The sequence below is a fragment of the Labeo rohita genome, chromosome 21, assembly GCF_022985175.1.
Source record: "Labeo rohita strain BAU-BD-2019 chromosome 21, IGBB_LRoh.1.0, whole genome shotgun sequence".
NCBI lineage: Eukaryota > Metazoa > Chordata > Actinopteri > Cypriniformes > Cyprinidae > Labeo > Labeo rohita.
The window spans coordinates 24,712,738-24,734,831 of record NC_066889.1 but is presented as its reverse complement, the minus strand read 5'-3'; the positions used below and the strand labels follow the sequence as shown (position 1 = coordinate 24,734,831).

Sequence of the window (22,094 nt, the reverse complement as noted above, 5' to 3'; positions counted from 1 at the left end):
AGTCAGACACAAACTGCTGAGAAAAGCAAGGCGTATGAGGAAAATAAATCACAGCAAGAAAAAAGCTCATGTGCATTGAAGAATAGGATGTGAAAGTTTTTGAGACCTACTTTTCATTTACATATTTTGATTCAGATTTTGATTGTTTGGATCAATACATAAAATGTAAAAAAAGATATAAATAGCTTTAAAAATATAAATGTATTTCATATAAAAGTATGTAAATAAATACATATTTTTAAATTGATAAAAGCTAAAAAGAAGTCCAACTTTTTCTTATTATATATTACAAATATATATTATATATTTGCCTATATAATTTATATATATATATATATATACATACAATTTAACGTAAATATATAAATACTGTAAAACATCTAAATATATTTAACCAAATATATTTTACATACAATATAAACTACTTATATATACACAAACATTAAAATATGAAAAATCCCTTTCTTGAGGCTTACTTTTCAGCTGTATATTTAGATTTAGATTTTGATTGTTTGATTTAATATGTATAATGTAAACAAAAATGATACAAAGTGTTAAAAATATCAATATAAAAATAAAAATATGTAAATAAATGCCCTGTTATAAGCTAAAATTATATTTTCAAATATCATTTTGCTTAAATATCTAAAATATATAAATAATAAAAAGAATCTAAATATATTTTCTATACAAATTATATACATAAAATTTAACATAAATGTATAAATACTTTAAAACATTGAAATATACATTTAAAAAACTAAATATATTTTACATACAACATACAATATTTTACATAAACAAATTAGATTACATTTTGATTGTTTGATTTAATATGTAATATGTGTGTGTGTGTGTGTGTGTGTATATATAAATATATATATATATATATACACATTTCGCAATATATACATATATTATATTTCCCTATATAATTTAACTTAAACATATAACTAATTACACAAATCTAAATATATATATATATACACTACTGTGTGTGTATATACTACTATATTTTTGTCAAATGATCAAAAAAGCAGAATTTAGCATAAAATATAAAATAAAATAAAATAAAATAAAAAATCTCAATTGTTCCAAGCATTTGCCTGGTAGTATACATATTTTGTTAAGTTCAGCTGTGCCCAGAGTTTTATTGAAATGCAAAGGATGGGAAATGTCCATGCTGGAAAGCATCTTATCATCTGGGCATTAGCTAGAGTCAGAAGGCAAAAATCAGGAGTGCTGCCAGTTCAGGGGTTACAAATGCATCCCTCGGGGGTCTGTATGACACAGTGCAGGCGGCATTAGAGTCGACAAAGCTCTTGTTATTATGTAGAAATCGGATCTTAAGCAGCACTGCGACTGCTGTGGGATTATAGATCAGTGTTTGACACGCTGGATGAACTGCTGCTTTAAATAGACCCAACATCATCGCGGCACACGGACCGTGTTACAACCGCCAGTGGACCAGTAAAGCAGTCTGATTTCCCCCATTGCTCTCATCTGTCTCTTTATCCTCCTAGCATCTCACCACTATTGATGCTTTCTTTATCTCATATGTCTCTCTCTGTTTGTCATTTTCTTTCATACTACCCTACCACCACACTAGTGTACAGAATGCAGAAAATATATATCACGTTTGATATGTTATTATTTTGTTACCCAAATGCTTGAAGGGGATTTCCCTTCATTTTAACGCCAGGTGTTACTTCATCCTCTTATTTAAATACAGAATCATGACACACATGACCGACAGTCACACATGGCCATTAATGCGACACGTGCTGAGCAGTGTTTTCATGTAGATCTTAATAGTAGCATTACAGTGTGCACTAGCATACTGGGGTTATTTATGGCATGCAGGGGAACAACTGCAGAGGTCTAAAGCAGTCACCTTTAAGGGCGAGTATTTCATATCTGCACCACAGAGGGGCTTAAAAGGCACGTTTTCATTGGGAGAGAGAGAGAAAATAGAGCTCGGTTACATCCTTATCAAATATCAGTGCATATGTTCAGTATCCAGTATCCCCACTTGCCTGGAAACAGTGAGAACATTTAGGATGTAGAGATTAGGATAGTTAACATAGCGGCTGATACATTATTCAAATCTAGTGCAATAGAGCTTCAGTTACATATTGCGGTTTTTAGGCTCAGTAAAAGGTTGTTTTAAAATGATTTTTCGAATAAATGCTTTCTGCTTTCTAATACTGTAATTAAAATCAAAATAGCAGCACAAAACTGATAATAAATGTTTCTTGAACAGCAAATCAGCGTATTAGAATGTTTTCTGAAGGATCGTGTGACACTGAAGACTGGAGTAATGATGTGGAAAATTCATCTTTTCATCACAGAAATAATTTACATTTTAAACTAGATTTAAAAGTTGTAGACAAACTTTACATTGGCTTGAAAAAGCCAAATAGTTTCACATATTCATTAATTGCAGACAGGACATCATGCATTTTGTCTCTGCTGTTTGTTTCAGGCCATGTAAGTTTAACATGATTTAACATTTAACACAAATTAGCATGTTTTCAACTTGGTTTAACGTGTTGCAAGAATAATCGTACCGCTTTTAGCATGTTGCTAACGTTTTATTACATTGCATCATGTTTTAACACATTGGTGACGTGATCGTAGCAACTATTAGCATGTCTGTAGCATGTTTTAGCACATTGCTAACATGAGTTAGCATGTTTTAACATTAGTATCACGATCTTAGCATGTATTAGCATGTTGCTAGCATTCTTAGCACGTTGTTAGTATGTTTTTAACATGCTTAGTATGCTTCTGGCATGATTACATGTTGTTAGTATGTTTTTAACATGCTTAGTATGCTTCTGCCATGATTACATGTTGTTAGCATGTTTTTAACATGTTATTAACATGAGGTAGCATGTTTTAACATTAGTATCATGATCTTAGCATGTATTAGCATGTTGCTAGCATTCTTAGCACGTTGTTAGCATGTTTTTAACATGATGAGCATGTTGTTGGTATATTGCTAGCATGTTTTATTATATTGCATCATGATTTTAACACTTTGGTAATGTGATCTTGGCAAGTGTTTGCATGTTTAACACATTGCCAACATGAGCTAGCATGTTTTAACATTAGTATCATGATCTTAGCATGTATGAGCCTGTTGTTAGCATGTTTCAACATGATTAGTATGTTGTTAACAAGTTTCTAGCACGATTAGCACGTTAGCATGTTTTTAACATGATTAACATGTTAACATGATGAGCATGTTGTTAACGTTTCTAGCATGACTGACATGTTGCTAGCATGTTTTAACATGATAGGCATGTTGCTACAATATTTGTAGCATTTTGTTAGCATGTTTCTAACATGATTAGCATGTTGCTAGCATGTTTTTAACATAAGCATGTTGCTAGAATGTTTATAACATGATGAGCATGTTGTTAGCATTCTGCTAACATGTTTCTAGCATGATTGGCATGTTGTTAGCATGTTTTAACAAGCATGTTGCTAGAATGTTTCTAACATGATTAACATGTTTCTAACATGATGAGCCTGTTGTAAGCATGTTGCTGACATGTTTCTAGCATGATTGGCATGTTGTTAGCATGTTTTAACAAGCATGTTGCTAAAATGTTTCTAATGATTAGCATGTTTTTACCATTATGGGCATGTTGTTAGCATGTTTCTAGCATAATTTGCATGTTGCTAGCACGTTTTAACAAGCATGTTGCTAGAATGTTTCTAACATGATTAACATGTTTCTAACATGATGAGCCTGTTGTAAGCATGTTGCTAACATGTTTCTAACAAGATTGGCATGATGCTAGCATGTTTTTAACATGATAACGATACTGTTAGCATGTTGCTAACATATTTTAACATGATCAGCATGTTACCATGTTGCTAGCATGTTTCTAACATGATTAGCATGTTGGTAGCATGTTTTAACATGTTATTAGCATATTGTATAATATGTTTTAACATAAGTTAGCATGTTAACATGTTATTAACATGTTTTTAACTTAACATGTTGCTAGCATGTTTCTAACATGATTATAATGTTAACATGTTGCTAGCGTGTTTTTAGCATTATAACATGTTGCTAGCATGTTTCTAGCATGATTGTCATGTTGAAACCATATTTGGCAATTATATAATAATATAAGATTATACAATATTAAATTATATTATTGTATAAGTAAATACAATACGTTATGTATACGTCTAAAGAGTATACTTTTATATTTCTGTTCATTTCAGATTCCTGACTGTAAATCTGAGTGATATAGTAAGACCTGCCTTAATAACTTCACAAGCCAATCTTTGGGTTCTCCTAAAGAAATCATAAATATGCAGCAACGCCCATAAATGTCAAATGCCAGTTGTCTTTTTCTAGACTTCATGGAGTCTTTAAACCATTAGAATCGGTTTACTATGATATAAGACTGAGCAAACAAGACCTTATAAAAATACTTACTCTAGATTGTAGGGTTTCTGAATGTAAGTGCTGCCTGTCATGGTTATATGAACCTCGTGAAAGGTGAAAAGCAGCAACATATGATGATCATTACACAATGACCTCTTTCCCCCGGGCGTTTAAAGTCTCTCTGCATGTGGTGCAGTGACTCGCTTCTGTTAAAACATCGTAAAGCTTTACGAGATCCTGCTGACAGTACGTTCCTGATGAAGTTGAACTCGAACTACTTAAGTGACGGAAACCGTACCTGCCGCCCCCACGAGGAACGTTGGTGGGGCTCCTGAAGATTTCAGCACAAATTTCAGCCCACAGTGAGGCAGGTCAGCGGTTTGATGTGGGCAGCGGTTTCTGTTTTAGAACCCAAAGGCTCGAGGGTGGGTTGCTAAAGACATGGGCCTTTCAATTAAAGCCATTTTTGTTGTCCCCAGAGGGCTTCCATGTGGGAAACATGGAAAGACACATCATCAAAAGGCAGGGAACAAAACCCGGCCCATTCCGGGGCTGAGGAACCATGTGTCTCCTTGGCGCACATCCTTGCTTACTCTACACTAAGAGACGGGAAAGAATTACTATGTGCTCTGGTGAACAACAACAGTGATCATGATATATATATAGTTGAGCATGGCCCACAGCATTCTGGGATTACTCATGCATGCCAACCTTCATATCAGAACCTATATGCTTACTATAATATTCTGATTTAGCCAAAAAAATAAAAAAAATTCAAACAAGCATTGACCTATTTTTTTAAGTTTACCACAGTAAGGATGTGTGTGTGTGTGTGTGTGTGTATATAAATGTTATATAGAAGGAATTAAAATGTTTGTAAAATATATTGTTTTGTCAAAAATAGGAGAAAAAAGCTAAATTCAAATTAAATTAAATTAAAAACTGAATTATTTCGAGAGCTGCAGAAAGATTATATCTAACAGTGATATTTGTGTATGTATATTAACATATAATTATAATATTGAATAACCTTAACATTTGTAAGAACTAATTATAGCATAAATATATAATAATATTAAAATTCCATAGTTTTGTCTAAATGTGTATAATAATATACTATTATAATATTAATGTAATATTTATAATAGTAAAAATTATTATTTTATATAATACATTAATATGATATTAATATTCTATGTTTTGTCTAAATTGTCTTATAATTGAAAATATAACAAGAAATTATAAGAAATAATTATAAAAACTTGATTTATTTATTTATAACTAATAATTATATTATATATAATATAATAAATAATAATTCGATTATAATATGATATTAATATAATAATATTAAAATTCTGAACTGTTTTGTCTAAATGTGTTAACATACTATTATTATATTAATATAACATTCATAATAATTATATATTACAATATATCCATATGCTAATACTAAATTGTATATTGCTTTGTCTAAAAATGTGTATATTAACTATATATATATATATATATATATATTATTAAAATATAATATTAAAATAATATTAAAATTCTATAGTTTTTTTCTGAATGTGTACAATATTAATATAATATTTATAATCATATTTAATATCATATATTAATATAATAATATTACAAATATATATTGCTTTGTCTTAAAAATTTGTATATTAAAATACTTTTATTATATTAATATTTATAATAATAATTATATATTATAGTACATATAATATTAAAAAACTATTGTTTTGTTTAAAAATAAAATTGAAAATCTAATAATTATAAGAAATAATTATAAAAACTTGTTCTATTATCATAATATCAATATAATATTAAAATTCTATATTGTATTGTCATGAATGTGTATATTAAAATAGTATTATAATATTAATATAACATTTATGATAATAATTTTATAATACAGTTATATAATAATGTATTAATATGTATTAATTATATTAATATAATGACATTACATTTCAATATAGTTTTTTTCCCAAAAATGTGTGTATGTTAAAATACTATTTATTATAATATTAATATACTTTTTTTTGGAGCTGCCAATATTATTATTGTTATTAAATTATGATCAACAGATAAAGCCAAAAAAGGACATAGGCAGAGACAAATAAATTCCCTATTTTAACCAACGGTGATACAGTAGTGATATCATTCCCAATGTCTATTTAAGTGAAATTAATTCTATATAAAAAAAAATGTAAATGTAAAAAGCAAACAAACTTAATCATTAAATAGTTTTTTTCAAAATACACTGCAACTTATTAATGTCCGTCAATGGAAAGAAAGTTTTTGCCTACAAAATGTCAGTTATAAAACCTACCAACAGGAGCTTAACCATTCTAACTAGCCAAACCTTGATCCTGTGGATTCCCATGGTCATTGCTGTGGGGCAGCATTTCATCTCTCAGCAAGGTGTTGCACCTCTCTGACCTCTGGAGTCCTGGCTGTTTTATTGCTCCCTCATTAACACCTCAAGCCAGACCAGGACAGTTCAAACTTTGACCCAACAAACCAGAAATGTACAGCATCAAAGACACTACCATATGCATTCTGGGTGATCTGGACAGCACACGAGCGGAAATTGTGGGAAGAGGAAATGAGACATCAGATCCACGGTCCCAAAATCCTGTGCTACATTGAGCCGGGCCAGAGGTTAGCTTAATATCATCTCAGGAATTTCCCTCCCTGCTTGAGAGAAAAATAGAGAAGCAGAACAAAGCAAAAAAACGATTTGTTATGTCACTAGTGTTTATCTTTAATTAGATTTCAGTCCCCGTGGTGCCAAAACGAAGTTAGCTTGCATACAGAGCCGACGGGTATGTGGGAATCCCCCATAGAGACGCAAAAATCCAGTTCCAGATCAGAAGAGCTCGCTCCATTTGTTTATCAACCAGCGGAGATTGATGGTAAAGGGCCAAAGGGAACAGAAGGAAATAAAACAAGCTACAACTCTTAGACCTGAAGTCCTAAACGGTCCCATGGAATTAATTATAGGAAAGCCATTTGCTGTGGAATGGTCCCATTAGGTGCATGTTTGAACATTTAACCTTGACTTTTCCTCAGAGGGTTGCCCCCACGACTCGTTCATTAGTGGCCTCTGTCTATCCTGCAGCGCTTTTTCACACTTAGAGGCCTCGTTGGCTGTCCTTTCTTTCTTTTTGCTTTTTAACATGCAGTCTTTTGCCTGCAGCAAGTGCGAGCACAACAAATGCACCCATATCCAGCTGTTTATAATGCAGGTCTTTTTCTTTTTTGCTCACAGAAAAATGTCAGAACGTCCCAGGGACTGCAGCAGTAGAATGAAATAAACAGCCAGTTGGATTGTGGCTAAACATTAGGCACTACAGACTTGGTAATAATGCTAGTTTTAGGGGATGTTACTTTTAAAATACAGCACATTAATATTCTGTTCCTAAAAAGAAGAGCCAATTTTTGTAACTTTTTAAGAAAAATAAAACATTGTTATTATTTTGTTACTTTTGACTGAGGCAATGCTTGACATGCACGTCTTTATTTAGATTTTTTTTTATTGTAGCATAGTTTTTAACATAGTTTGAATTTAATATAGGCTATTTAAATATTTAAGGGAATCAAAAATGTACAGCGCAATAGTGTAGTACGATTCTGAACAAATGACTCTTATGAATTGCCTCTTTTAAGTGAATCAAAAACTTACAGTGCAACAGTGTGATTCTGAATGAATGACTCTTATGAACCCGGCTCTTGTTAGGGAATCAAAAACAGTGCAACAGTGTAGTATGAATCTGTATGAATGACTCTTATGAACTGACCCTTGTCAGGGAATCAAAAACTTACAATGCAACAGTGTAGTATGATTCTGAACGAATGACTCTTATAAACCAGCTTATTTAAGTAAATCAAAAACATACAGCACAACAATATAGTACGATTCTGAATGAATGACTCTTACAAACCGGCTCTTGTTAGGGAATCAAAAACTTACAGCACAACACTATGATGCTGAACAAATGACTCTCATGAACCAGCTCCTTTAGGTGAATCAAAAACTTACAGCGCAACAGTGTAATATGATTCTGAACAGATGAATCTTATAAAGCGGCTCTTGTTAGGGAATCAAAAATAGTGCAACAGTGTAGTATGAATCCGTATGAATGACTTTTATGAACCGGCTCTTTTAAGTGAATCAAAAACTTACAGCACAACACTGTAGTATGATTCTGAACAAATGACTCTTATGAACCAGCTCTTGTTGGGGAATCAAAAACTTACAGCACAACACTGTAGTATGATGCTGAACAAATGACTCTCATGAACCAGCTCCTTTAGGTGAATCAAAAACTTACAGCGCAACAGTGTAATATGATTCTGAACAGATGAATCTTATGATGTGGCTCTTGTTAGGGAATCAAAAACAGTGCAACAGTGTAGTATGAATCTGTATAAATGACTCTTATGAACTGGCTCTTTTAAGTGAATCAAAAACTTACAGCACAACACTGAAGTATGATTCTGAACAAATGACTCTTATGAACCGGCTCTTTTAAGTGTATCAAAGACTTACAGCACAACACTGTAGTATGATTCTGAATAAATGACTCTTATGAACCAGCTCTTGTTAGGGAATCAAAAACTTACAGCACAACACTGTAGTATGATTCTGAACAAATGACTCTTATGAACTGGCTCTTTTAAGTGAATCAAAAACTTGACTTTCATGAACCAGCTCCTTTAAGTGAATTAAATACTTACAGCTCAACAGTGTAGTATGATTCTGAACGAATGACTCTTATGAACCAACTCTTTTAAGTGGATCAAAAACTTACAGCGCAACAGTGTAATATGATTCTGAACAGATGACTCTTATGAACCGGCTCTTGTTAGGGAATCAAAACCTTACAGCGCAACAGCGTAGTAAAATTCTGAACGAATGACTCTTATGAACCGGCTCTTTTAAGTGAATCAAAAACTTGCAGCGCAACAGTGTAGTATGATTCTGAACGACTCTTATGAACTGGTTCTTGCAATGAATCAAACACTTGCAGATTGCGGATTGCAAAAGTCAATAAAGGTCTACGTATAGAGTTTTAACCGCAAGAATACTTATACATGTAAAATATTAAAATCCCTCCTCTTTTGGCAAGGGAATTGCATTTCTTTTTGTCAAATATTTCTTCCTTAAAAATATTAATAGACCTGTAATGAAGCTGTTAAGGAACTGAAACCATTGAGAAGAATCAGATCTGTAACTGTTACATTATTTACATTCCTCATTCCTATTCATAGACCTACATCTGTATGTTTTGGGAAATAGAGGTTTTCAACATTATTTCTCAGTAAAACAATAAATAAGCAAAAAGCATATTACTTAGAAGGACAGTTCACCCAAATATAAAAACACATTATTTCATAGTAATTAATGCACTTGAATCCCACACACTGGTGGTTAGCAACCAGAAGGTTGTAAGTTCAAACTAAACTACACGTAAACTAAACCATGACCACTTTGCCCTTAAAATCACGTGTTGTTCTAGACAAACTGTTCCAGTTTCAGAAAAACAAAATTTTCGGATGATTTCTCCACTTATAAAAATGAAGAAGTCAATGTACAGAAACATTACAAGCTTGACGACTTTAACTCAGATATCTGCTAATTTACGAAATAAAAATAAAAGCTTCCACAGTAGTAGCCGCAGGTAAACATCATTACCCTCACCGCAGTTTGTGGTCGTTTAACAGAAAACAGGTGGGAACTGAGCTAGTTTTTGCCAGGAGTTTAAATCAAAAATTAATTCTGAAATGGACAGCATCCATCTCGCCATTTTGACTGGTCACAATTGAGTTGCATGCCAAATGTGTTTCTCTATTTTTGCTGAAATCCGTTCTGTGCCACTGAGGAGACCAAACCTAATTACTGGCAGTAATATTGTAAATGCTCACAATGGCAGACCTGATGGAATCAGGTTTGGCGGCTGGTGTACCTGTAGATAGGGGGTCTACAAACAACCAGACTGCAGCAGTTCAGAAATGTGATTAACCTCAACTTTCCATTACCTACATCCTGACCAATGTACTATTTTCCCCTGTGAGATGCTCTATATACAGTATCTGGCAACAGAGATATATAGGCCACATTGTCTGTGTGTGTGAGTGTAGTAGAGAAAGTCTTTCTGTGTTCAGGCTGAAAAAGTCTCTATGCTCATGCTCAAGACCGGTTATTTAATCAAAAATACAGAAAAAACAGTAATATTGTGAAATATTATTACAATTTAAATATTTGTTTTCTATTTTAATAACCTTAAAATTCAAAATAACTGTTTTTTTTAAAAAGCTGAATTTTCAGCATCATTACTGCAGTCTTCAGTGTCAGATGATCCTTCAGAAACATTTATTATTATTATCAATGTTGAAAACAGTCCTGCTGCTTCATATTTTTGTTGAGACTGTGCTACATTTTTTTCAGAATTATTTGATGAATAGAGTTAAAAAACTATGGAGGCCTGTTTCCACCATTAAATAAAATGTTAAAAAAAAAAGGTAATTGCGTTTTTTTTTCATCTCACAGTTTTGACTTTTTTTTTCTCACAATTGCGAGTTTTTTTTTTTCAGAATTGCATGATATAAACTTACAATTGCGAGTTATAAAGTCAGAATAGCGGGATGAAAAACTTGCAGTTCTGAATTTATATCACACAATTCTGACTTAAAAGCTCGGAATTGCATGTTATAAAGTCACAATTGCGAAGTAAAGTCAGAAGTAAAGTCAGAATTGCAAGATGTAACTTCGTAATTGCAAGACAAAAAATTGCGAGTTTCTATCTTGCAATTTGTTTTTTCCTCGCAATTACAAGTTTACATCTCGCAATTCTGACATTATTTCTCGCAATTGCGAGTTTATATTCCGCTATTCTGACTTTATAGCTAGCGAGTTTAAATCTCAGAATTCTGAGAAAAAAAGTCAGAATTGTGAGTTGTAGTACACAATTCTGAGTCAGAATTACAAGATGTAAACTTGTAATTGCGAGAAAAAAAACTTGCATTAGCGAGAAGTCAGAATATTTTTATCTCATAATTTTTTGTCTCGCAATTACAAATGTACATCTTGTAATTCTGACTTTAAAGCTTACAATTAGCAGTTTAAAACTCACAATTCTGAGAAAAAAAGGTCAGCATTGCGAGATACAAACTATCATTTGCAAGAAATTAGAATTATCTCGCAATTCTTTTTTTTCTTGGAATTACAAGTTCACATCTCGCAATTACGAGTTTATATCCTGCTATTCTGACTTTATAGCTTGCAGTTAGGAGTTTAAATTCTCACAAAAAAGTGAGAATTGCGAGATAAAACTCACAATTCTGGAAAAACAAGTCAGAATTGCGAGTGTGTAGTACGCAATTCTGAGAAAAAAGTGAGAATTGTAAGATACAAACTCACATTTGCAAGAAAAAAGTCAAAATTGGGAGATGTAAACTTGTAATTGCAAGAAAAAAACAAATTGTAAGATACAAATTCGCATTTGCAAGAAGTCAGAATTGCAATTCTTTTTCTTGCAATTACAAGTTTACATCTCGCAGTTCTGACTTTATTTCTTGCAATTACGAGTTTATATCCTGCTATTCTGAGTTTGTGATTAGTAGTTTAAATCTCACAATTGTGATAAAAAAGTGAGAATTGTGAGATAGAAAGTCACAATTCTGAAAAAAATGTCAGAATTGAGAGATACAAACTCGGATTTGTGAAAAAAAAAGTCCGATTTGTGAGTTTGTAGTACGCAATTCTGGGGAATAAAGTTAGAATTACAAGATGTAGACTAGATGTAGAAAAAAACGAACTGCAAGATACAAACTCGCATTTGTGAAACCATCAGATTTTTTTTCTTGCAATTCTGACGTTATTTCTCGCAATTGTGAGTTTATATCCGGCTATTCTGACTTTATAGCTCGCAATTAGTAGTTTAAATGTCACAATTGTAAGAAAAAAGTGAGAATTGTGAGATAAAAACTCACAATTCTGAAAAAAATGTCAGAATTGAGAGATACAAACTCGGATTTGCGAGAAAAAAGAATTGTGAGATACAAACTTGCATTTGCAAGAAAAAAGTACGAATTGTGAGTTTGTAGTACACATTTCTAAGAACAAAAGAGTCCGTATTACGTGAACTCGCAATTGCAAGGAAAAAAAGAATTGCAAGTTTAACTTTATTTCTCATGATTGCAAGTTTATATTCCACTATTCTGACTTAATAGCTCGCAGTTGTCAGTTAAAAATTCAGAATTGCAAAATAAAAAGTTATAATTAACTTGTTTTTTTTTTTTTTTTATTGAGTGGTGGAAATGGGAAAATATTTTGTAACATTGTAAATGAATTAAGTAATCATTTAAAATAAGTGATTACTGTCACTTTTGATCAATGTAATGCATCCTTGCTGAATAAATAAAAAATAGTTAATCATTTTGAAAATAATAATCTTACTGACCCTGAACTTTTGATCAGTAGTGTGTATATATATATTTATCTAAATTCAGACTTTAGTTGGTTTGGCTGATTTTGAGTTTTAAGAAATAAAAGGGAAGGTCATACTGCATTAAAATGACTCACTTTTGCTTTGAAGTGCAAATGTATTTGTCATTTCCAGCAGTCATTTTATAGAGCGTACATTTAGCCTAGTCCAATAATAAAACTTTTTATACTGCATCTACATTTATTCATTTAGCAAACGCTTTGGAATAAATGTAGCAAATAAGTTGGTTTTATTAGTGTGCTAGGCTAAATGTACTGTACACTCTATAAACTGTCTGCTGGAAATGCTATAAATGTGACTCATTTTAATGAAGCACAATCAATCTCCTTTTGTTTGCTAAAAACTCTAAGTGGTTTTATGTTTTAAAATATTTAGAATGAACAACATAAAAGTATACAATTTATTTAATGTTAAAATGTTTCATCCTGTCCGACAAGTATACTGCTTAAAAAACAAACATAGAAACCTACCAGCATCCAGAAACAAGAGACTACATTTATTGCATCCAAAAATCAATGTTCATTTAGATTGCAGTAACAGGAAAATGACTCATCTACCTTATATTTTTTCATATTTCTGAGCCCCAGTTTTAAGCAATAATGGCACTGAGGCAAAATGTCAAATTGGTAGTCATCCCAGCATACCAATGACCAATCACGAATAATACAAGAGTCATAAAAGGCCACATGATTCACTTGAAATTCACTATTTGCTGGTTGAGCTTTGCTAAGAAACCTGCATTCACACCCTGAATCTGTGGAAATCATGCTACACAATATCTCAGCGCTCAAAGGTCTTTCATGTTCATTGTTTTGTTGTGTTCAGCGAGGTACAAATTCACTCTGAGCACAAATCTGCTCTCGTTTAATCTGATCCTTTCATAGCTCAGAGTCAAAAACTGCAGAGATTGTGCAACATTGTACAACAGCGTCCCTCAGGGTTAAATAGATTGGCTACCTTCACCTTTTCCTTTCCTTTAAAAAAAGGATCTCTGTTCCAAAGCTTAGTGTGCGGCTTCAATGCCAACCAAAACACAAAACAGTGCTTCTCAAAAAGCGCCTAGAAAAAGCAGAAATAGTCATGTTAACGTTTCCTGCAGTGGTTGTTCAGTGTATTGTTTCAATTGCTGGGCACAGAGCAGCTCTGAGCTACTATAGGAAGCTGTGTGTTTGCATTTGTGACATTCTGATATGATTTGTCCAGTGAAAGCAAACTCATTTAAGATCATTAGACTGTAATGTAGAGTAGTTTCTAATCACATCAGTCACTAAGTGCTTTCTAAAGCCAATTAGCCAGCTTAGCTCAAAGATAAAATGCAAATGATCTAAGGACAACACATGCAATGGAGATAATTCCTTTAGCCAGAGCTTTATGCCTGAGCACCAGAGGCTAATTGTTTCTAAAATTTGTGTTACACCATTGTTTGCTACCACTAATAGGATCTATAAACCTTAGATAAGGAGAAAAGTAAACTCTTTTAAAGTTTTTTAAAGCTAAAGTGAACAGGAAAGCAGCTGAAAAAATACTTAACTATCTGAGATATAAATGAGTTTGTTTCTTCATCTGAACAGATTTGGAGAAATGTAGCATTACATCACTTGCTCACCAATGGATCCTCTGCAGTGAATGGGTGCCGTCAGAATGAGAGTCCAAACAGTTGAGAAAAACATCACAATAATCCACAAGTAATCCACACCACTCCAGTCCATCAATTAACATCCTGTGAAGCAAAAAGCTGCTTGTTTCTAAAAAGCAAATCCATTATTAAAACATTTTTAACTTCAAACTGTTGCTTCCAGACAAAATTATGAGTCCTGTACTCATAAAATAGTTCAACAATGGTTCAGACAAAAATTGCTTCACAAGATGTTAACTGATGGACTGGAGTGGTGTGGATTACTTATCAGCTGTTTGAACTCTCATTCTGACGGCACCCATTCACTGCAGTGGATCCATTGGTGAGCAAGTGATACAATGCTACATGTAATGCTACATCTTTGAGCTTAGCTCAAAGACAAAATGCAAATGATCTAAGGGAAAACAAATGCAATGGAGATAATTTCTTTAGCCAGATCTTTATGCCTCAGCACCGAATGCTAATTGCTTCTAAAATTGGTGTTGCACCATTGTTTGCTAACACTAATAGGATCCATAAACCTTAGAAGAAAAGTAAACTCTCTTAAAGTTTTTCAAAGCTAAAGTGAAAAAATAGCAGCTGAAAATGTACTTTACTATCCAAAATATAAATGAGTTTGTCTGTTCATCAGAACAGACTGGGTGAAATTGAGCATTACATCACTTGATCACCAACGGATCCTCTGCAGTGAATGGGTGCCGTCAGAATGAGAGACCAAACAGCTCATAAAAACATCACAATAATCCACAAGTATTCCACATCACTCCAGTCCATCAGTTAACATCATGTGAAGTGAAAAACTGCATGTTTCTAAAAAGCAAATCCATTATTAAGACATTTTTAACTTCAAACTGTTGCTTCCAGACAAAAGTATGAGTCCTGTACTCATAAACAAACAATATTTCAGGCTGCAGAACAGATCGCCTCACAAAAATTGCTTCACAAGATGTTAACTGATAGACTGGAGTGGTGTGGATTACTTATCAGCTGTTTGGACTCTCATTCTGACGGCACCCATTCACCGCAGTGGATCCATTGGTGAGCAAGTGATACAATACTACATGTAATGCTACATCTTTGAGGTTAGCTCAAAGATAAAATGCAGATGATCTAAGGACAACAAATGCAATGGAGATCATTTCTTTAGCCAGATCTTTATGCCTCAGCACCGAATGCTAATTGCTTCTAAAATTGGTGTTGCACAATTGTTCGCTACCACTAATAGGATCTATAAACCTTAGAAGAAAAGAAAACTCTCTCGAACTTATGTTTTTCAAAGCTAAAGTGAAAAAAAGCAGCTGAAAATTTACTTTACTCTTCAAGATTTAAATTAGTTTGTTTGTTCATCAGAACAGATTTGGAGAAATGTAGCATTACATCATTTGCTCACCAATGGATACTCTGCAGTGAATGGGTGCCATCAAAATGAGAGTCCAAACAGCTGATAAAAACTTCACAATAATCCACACCACCCCAGTCCATCCATTACCATCTTGTAAAGTAAAAAGCTGCATGTTTCTAAAAAGCAAATCCATTATTAAGATGTTTTAAACTTCAAACTGTTGCTTTCAGCCAAAAATATGAGTCATGTACTCATAAAAAAACAATATTTCAGGCTGCAGAACAGATTGCTTTGCAAAAATTTACTTCACAAGATGTTAACTGATGGACTGGAGTGGATTACTTGTGAATTACTGTGATGTTTTTATCAGCTGTTTGGACTCTCATTCTGACGGCACCCATTCACCATTGGTCCACTGGTGAGCAAATGATGTAATGCCACATTTCTCCTGTTCTGCAGCCTGAAATATTGCTTTTTTAATAACCTATTGTGTTTACTGTTGTTTTACAATCTAATCAGATGAGACTCATTAAAAAGGAATTTTTTATGGTGATTATACAACGTGCAATAAAATTATAGTGCCACACGTTTTGTTCACCGGAGGATGGATGGCGACAAGATTTAAGGAGTGCGAGCACTGAGGGCATAAAGAAGATTACAGAAATAAGACATAAAAGTTACAGCCATAACCTCAGTCTGCTCAGAATACTAATTACTGCCATATCTAAAGCCTAAGAGAAAAAAGATATTCAGACTGGACTCGAATGCAGGATTCTGTTCTTAACTACAGCTGATAACTGAGCGGATAATGAGAGATCACCTGTCAGAAATCCATAGCACATTACAGAGGAGAACAGAAGGACAGAGGCTGAAAGATGGTTGCATAAACCTTCAATCTGTCTGGATGTCTTCTAAATTTGGCAAAGTCCCGGTCTGACATGTATTCAAGGACGGAGAAGAAGATTAAAGTATGTCAGTCCTGATCAATTTTTATAAGGCGAAGCGTTCTGAGCAATATCGATTAGCAAAAATCATAAGCGATACTCTTACCTAAAAAACTGCATGTACTGTGGATCAGCACAATTTCTCTATAAAAAAAGCAAATTCCCTTCTCATTTTTAAGGTACTGCCGTGTATCGTGTATAAATTAACGTTTCAGGTGTCTTTTCATACCTGTGAATAATTTTAGCTGACACTGCCTGTTCTCTGTAAGCATCCCTTGTGAACAGATTATTTTCAACATTGTGTTTCATCCTGCTTTGTAACTAATACGTTAGACTTCATTTAGCGAGCAGTGAAAGGTGCTCCGCTCCCCAGACGGCCTCTGATGTCTCGGAGTACAGTGGAACAGGAAGTGTTAGCTCAGCGGGTCATTTAGGACAGTGAATGTGAATAAGCTTATGAAGACAGACGCTGCTGCGCATTTAAGCAGGGATTTGATTGCATATTGCATACTTGTGTGTTCAAGACAAGTTTAGTGCCGTAGGATTATACAACTACTGCTGCAGTGTAATGCAAACAGAATATTGCATAAATACTTAATAATTAATCATTTTGGATTCTCTCTGGGAAGGCAAAAAAATACTGAATGAAAAATATTAAAAAAACTAAATCACTGAATGGTATAAATCTAAAATATCAAAGCTCAAAATTCATCAAATATAGATTTTTCACTGAATTTTCATGACTAGTAAAAAAAAGAAGTCATGAAATATGACTTTCTACTTACAAAAATAGAATGCTAAAAAAATAATAAAAGGAAATATTATTCTGAAATGTCATGTCATTATAATTAAATATAAATATAAATTACACGTAACGGTTGAAGAAGCGTATAATAAAAGAACTAACAACAGTTAACAAAATATATTATTATGTAAGATTGCCACTACATTTTAACTTTTTATAATTTTATGTAATTATTTAAGAAGATAGATTTAAGGACTGAATTCATTAAGAACTGAATTTTTCATGATTATGGCAAAAATGGCCTGAAATATGAGAGATTTTTCTATTTATGAAAAAAAATAGAATACATTTTAAACAAATAAAATATTAAACAAATTACTTAAAAAAATTAAGTAAATAAAAAATTAATAAAATATATTATTCCATTTGTTCATGACTGTGACCAAAAAAGAAATGAATGAAAATCCTAGCTTAATGGTCAGTTTTATATCACACAAAATCCCCAAAATAAAATAAAAATATTTAAAAAAAATAAAATGACAAAATGTATTTAAAAAATAAATGATATAAAATAAAATAAATATAAAAAAATAATGTTAATAAAATAATAAAATACATTAATATATTTTGTCAGATTTGCCACCAATTTTTTTTTATGACTGCAACAAAAAAAAAAAAAAAAAAATATATATATATAATGAATTAAAAATATATATAAAATTCATGGAAATCCTAGCTTAATGGTCTATTCATATCACACAAAAATCCCAAAAATAAAATAAAAATGTTTTTAAAAAATAAAATGAAAAAATATTTGAAAGTATATTTTAAAAAGTAAATATTACATAAAATTAAATAAAATATTAAAAAAGTAAAAAATAATTTAATAAAATATATTATTATATTTTGTCAGATTTCCCACCAATTTTTTCATGACTGCAACAAAAAAAAGAAAAAAAATCACGGAAATCCAAGCTTAATGGTCTGTTTCATATCACACAAAAATCCTAAAAAGAAAAATATTTTTACAAATAAAATTACAAAATATTTTAAAGAGTAATATGAGAAATTATATATATGTGCCACCAATGTTTTTGTTTTTTTTCATTCATTCATTCATTAAAAAATTTACTTAATGGTCTGTTTTACATCACACAAAAATAAAATGACAACTTTTAAAAAACTAAATGAGAAAATATATGAATTAATTAATTATTAAAATAATGACATTTTGCCAGCTTTATTTTAAAAGGTCCACTGGTCCTCCAACAGACATTCCGACCTCAGTGTCATCGCAACATGTCCAATTATTATACTTCAAGCTGAATTACAATAATTATGCAAACCATACAGCTAAACAAAACCCTCTTTATGAGCATCTATCTGTACTCGAGTGCATAAAATGAACCCACATACGTTGGTTGCCTGCCCACTAGTGCTTCTCTCTGCACGGCAGCAGTGACCTCTGACCCTGTCAGCAGCCGCTCTGTGCATTCCAAACATGACAGACGCGCACGACACCGCACTGTTGCGACAAACTCCACATGCCTAACTTGACGCTGTTGACGTAAGTGCACAAAGCCCTCTTTATGTGAAGTTCAATAACTCTATATGGCCAGAAGCAGGCACATACTCCGAAAATATGATCCTGCCCATGTGTGTGTGAAGTCACAAGGCCACGTCTCCTTAGGGAACATTAGGGGGCAGATGTTCATGCACCGGAATGAGAGACAGCGATTAAGCTAATGAGGCAGGTAACTAATGGAGCCATCGCTGTGAATGAAGACGCTAATTAACAGCCACTTTAATGATAGTGCTTCATCACCTCTCGTGGCTCTGTTGCTTCTGGAACGTCTTAATTACACTTCACTGCCCCCCCTCAACTACAAACTGATACATTTTCGGAGTTATTCTGACAGTATGTTTTTTGCCTCGCATGTGTGATATAACTTTGGTATCACTTTTTTTTTTTCTCATTCTTTTTTTGTTTCCAGTGTTGCAATCCATTGGTTAGCGGTGCTATGTTTCTGTTCGCTGCATGACAGTTCGGGGAGATTATGGGCTCTCCGTCTCTTTGTGCCCTACTTACAAACAAGTTTTCCATCTCTGAAACAAACTCACCTGGTTGTTTGTGTGGTAGAGAAAATAAAAGCAGCACGGAACATGCTGTAGGTGAGATAGTTGGGATTAATGCACCTGCCTTTGGTTCGCCACTCGCCTTTATTTAGAAAAAAAGAGAGAGACAGTATCTAAATAAATTGTGTTTCATTAAAAAGGTCATATCTAGAAAAAAAGCTCTTTTGATATAAAATTTATTTTCAAGGAATTTATAATAAATGAATCATATAATTATAAATTTATCATTTTTCAGGCATCAGAGCCTAATGTCAACTATCTTCTTAAATAAATACAGTAAAAAATAGTTTTTTTGAGATATATTTCACTTGTAAATCTATAATAAAGTTTATAAAAAATTTACAATAAAATATTTATTTTAATTATATTATAAAGTTATTTTGTTATAGTGTAGTAAATATAATGTGCAGTATGATAAAAATACTAAAAATAGCTTTTTATAGCCATTTATACGTTTTTTACACATAAACAGTAAAAATAAATCATAACTTAAACAATATAATAATTGTATATACTGTAATAAAGAGGTTGGTAACATTTTTTGATGTTTTTGTTTAAAAACATCAAACATTTTGTTTAAGTTTCTTATATTCAAAAGTATGGAAGCCCATTTCCACCAAAGAATAAAAAAAAGTAATTGCAATTTTTTATCTCAAAATTCAGCCTTTTTGTGACTTTATATTGTGAGATATAAACTTGCAACTGCGAGATATAAAGTCAGAATTGCAAGATAAAAACTTTTTTCTCGTAGTTGTGAGTTTGTTTCTTGCAATTCAGATTTTTTTTCTCGCAATTGCGAGATTTGTATCTCACAAATCTTTTTTTCTTGTAGTAGCAAGTTTGTATCTCACAATTCTGACTTTTTTTCTTGTAATTGCGAGTTTTTGTCTCGCAATTCTGACTTTTTTTCTCATTTGTGAGTTTGTATCTCGCAATTCTTTTTTTCTCGTCGTTGCGAATTTGTATCTTACAATTGACCTTTTTCTCACAATGCGAGCTTGAGTTTGTATCTCGTAATTCTGACGTTTTTCCTTGTAGTTGCGAGTTTGTATCTCACAATTCTGACTTTTTTCTCACAATTGCTTGTTTTTGTCTCGCAGTTATGACTTTCTTGCAGCTGAGTTTGTATCTCACAATTCTGATTTTTTTTCTTGTGATTCCGAGTTTGTATCTCACAATTCTTTTTTCCTTGTAGTTGCGAATTTGTATCTCACAATTGACTTTTCTTACAATATGAGTTTGCAATTATTTTTTTCTTCATAGTTGCGAGTTTGTATCCCGCAATCCTGCCTTTTTTCCTCTCACAATTGCGAGGTTTTTGTCTTGCAATTTTGACTTTTCTTGCAGTTGAATTTGTATCTCACAATTCTGACTTTTTTTCTCTCTCTTTTTTTATTCAGTGGCAGATGTGTGCTATATATAAATAAATGTCACTCAGACTTCTAAATGGAGGGTATGTAAATCTATAATAAGGGTTTATTATAAATTTTAGCTGAAATAAAATAGTTTTAACGCAATTCACATAATAAAATCAATTATATAATAAAAAGTAATATTAACATTTACAAAATAAATAAATGTACTTAAAATGTAACTTCATTTGATACTAATTAAAAAAGGAGTCTTAGATAAAGTCTTATAGATAAAGTATCAAAAATAGCCTGTTTGTAAAGGTCAAAGAGAGAATGAAAATGGTCATGTAGAACTACATTATGGCTTTTTAATGTAACAAGTGGCATTATAAGTAGACATAAGGGGGGAAAAATAATATTCTACACTTCTCACACATTATAGGTGGACACAAGCCTTTCAAAATATACATCTGTGTTCACTTCACTGAGAGGTTTTGTATTGTCTTCACTGGCAGGCTGTAATATTCCAGTCTTAAAGAGCATAAGGGATCTCATTCATAAAACAGAAAGCTGAACAACACATGCATTGTGGGTTGGCGGTTGTTCTTTCCGTTTGCCGTCCAGCTCCTAACCTTTGGTGTGTAGGCTGGAGAGACGGACGTAGACAAAATATGTTTGGAAAGGCTGGGCTAAATCCTGGCCAATGAAAATCACAGGCTGTGATGCTTATAAATATGTGTTTAAATGCTATTCAAAACGCATATTTTCAGACACTAAGTGTCATGTTTTTGTGTTTAGATGACTAGGAATATGCTGAAATGTGCTCTTGTTTTGTTTGTGCATGTCAAAGAGGTGCACCATGGGAAGATAGACTGAATTTTTTAGGAACTTTCAACCCTTTAGTGTCACTTTTCTCACTATCTAAGAAAGACATGCACAGAGAAGCGAAGCGAAGAGCGAGGTCTTATAAGGCAAAGGCGTTTTTACAAACTTTTCTTGCATAAAC

General features: G+C 32.5%; 1 protein-coding gene across 1 annotated transcript in view; it reads right to left on the bottom strand.

The window, feature by feature from the left end:
* Positions 1 to 22,094, bottom strand: part of arhgap24 (Rho GTPase activating protein 24) — a 134,756-nt gene that overhangs the window by 87,601 nt on the left and 25,061 nt on the right. The gene's annotated exons all lie outside the window — the stretch shown is intronic.